Source organism: Tribolium madens, unplaced genomic scaffold, assembly GCF_015345945.1.
Source record: "Tribolium madens isolate multiple individuals breed KSU strain unplaced genomic scaffold, Tmad_KSU_1.1 Scaffold_96;HRSCAF=242;Tcas5.2_LG5, whole genome shotgun sequence".
NCBI classification, from domain to species: Eukaryota; Metazoa; Arthropoda; class Insecta; order Coleoptera; family Tenebrionidae; genus Tribolium; species Tribolium madens.
In genome coordinates, this window is record NW_025401068.1 from 408175 (window position 1) to 410308 (window position 2134).

The 2134-nt window shown below is 36.6% G+C and overlaps 1 long non-coding RNA gene across 1 annotated transcript; it reads left to right on the forward strand.

Moving 5' to 3' along the window:
- The first annotated feature begins 471 nt into the window (after window positions 1-471).
- LOC123013318 lies at window positions 472-1806 on the forward strand. The gene is made up of 5 exons (XR_006413261.1): window positions 472-953; window positions 1004-1214; window positions 1270-1505; window positions 1550-1611; window positions 1663-1806. It is a non-coding gene; the product is annotated as an uncharacterized LOC123013318 (long non-coding RNA).
- Window positions 1807-2134: the final 328 nt, after the last annotated feature.

The window sequence follows — 2134 nt, forward strand, 5'->3', positions numbered from 1 at the left end:
TATAAATTATTATTTATTATTATATTTATTATATTATTTATTATATTATTTATTATTATCATTACAAAAATGATTATAATTTTTTTTTTGCAAAGCGACTGGAACCAGAGCCTCCAGCTTCGAACAACTGAAGGATAGTTCTAGTCCTAGAACCTGCTCCATACGATCGCATGGTGAGCAAATCGTAGGTCCACAAATCGTGTACCCTGAGTAGACGCAACGAGCGAGCCGAGAATTACCGCCTTCTGAATTTGACCGGCAAGTCGTTCAACCGCGTTGCAGCATGTAGGAATGGTCTGCAAGGACGAGAGCAGCGTTGGTCTTGCACCCCCTAAAGATCCGATGACCAAGACGACCAGTTTGAAAGAATAGCCATCTCCTTCATGAAGATGGTTAGCTCAGCCGAAACTGAGAATTCAATCACAAACATCTCCTTAGATAGAAGATCAAGGAGGACAATGTCAGGCTTGTTAGCCTGATTGAGTCTTGTAGTGGAGAACGAAAAGTTCCAATAAATTCAGCACTTCTCATTCTCCACTACCGACTCAATATCTCCTGGAGCGTAGGGAAACACAGGTGTTTCATCAACCCCATACGAGTGTCTAAGGTGGTAATAGATTACTTGTAAGGCCGCATTGTGGCGATGGATATAGGACGACACTGTATACTTCGGACAAGTCGACAGCATGTTTCTGGTGCAGTGCGACATGCCCTGCACCGGATGTTCGGAATGTCCATACCCATCACGCGGCTGCGGTAGACGAGCGTGTTAAAAACACCGTCTTGGCAGGCTATGATAAACCACTCCGTCTCCGACTTTAACCCACCTGTGTATATAACATCGACCTGTTTCGCTGCTTCTAATTGTTTTGAATGTATTGCGTGAGGGTAATTAAATTTGTAGTGGTTAATCTTCCTGATACAAATTCGTGCTGATATTGCGAGATAAAAGGGTGGGTATGCTTATAGATGCGTTTAAAAAGGATCTGCTCAACTATTTTAGCAAGGTTATTTAATTTTGATATGGAACGATAATTTTTAATCGAGATTTTGTCACCTGTTTTGAAAACCGGTGTAACCTGAGCCCTTTTCCAAGCGGATGGAAATTTTGAGGTTTTTAGAATAAGATAATAATAATAATAAGATAATAAGATTGAATATATGTGTTAAAGAATCAAGAAGGATAAATTTGGCATCTCGAATGACAAGTGCAGGTATTAGGTCATTGCCAGCGATAAGCTTTGCAGGCATTTTAGCCATAATTTGCAGGAGTTTATTGTGACTAACTGATTAAATGTGAAGTGTTGGAAGATAAGAATGTTGATCTACTAAACTGAAGTTTGCGGACGAAGAACATAATCGAAAGAAGACTGTAGCAAATCCATTGACAATATCTTGACCTGACTCATAGATTTCTCCATCACCACACAGTTTACCTGGGACACTATCTCATATGAACATACTTGAAAATATCCTCAGGGTCATGGATCATATTTTGTTCTGAGGTATGGACAAACGTTTTATAAGCTGTGTCAATCTGTTGTTTTAGGATTTTTTATTATTACACTGTTAAACCAAGGAGGATAGAAGCATTTCAAAGACAACCATTAGGTACCGATGACTCAAAAACATTATAAAGTTTGTTATACAGGATGTCAACAGCCCCATCCACGTCAGTGCAAGTTTTCAATGGAGTCCAATTAATAGAAAGAAGGTCATTGTAAAGAGTTGTGTTTCTGAAATTAAACTTTTTTAATTATTATTGGGAAATATGGATTTTTCTTCAAAATTATGTTAATACTCATTGGCCGGGTGAGACAAGTCTTCTTTAACAAATACATTAGTTTTATGGGACAATAATTAGTTTTGAGACAAATTGGAAAGAACCAAGTTAAGAAGCTTGCCATCTTTGTTTTTAAGTCATTATATTGTACTAGCTCAAGTGATTTACACATATTTTTAAATATACGAACTTTGTAACAATTTTAGTTATTTATTATAATGTTTCGTTTTATTTTGTACTCACCTACCAAAATTTCTTGAATATAGACAGTAGATAAAAATTACTTTACTTTAGTAGACGATAAAAGACTACTTTATCTACTGAAATTAGTTGATAAAATATAAACAGTAG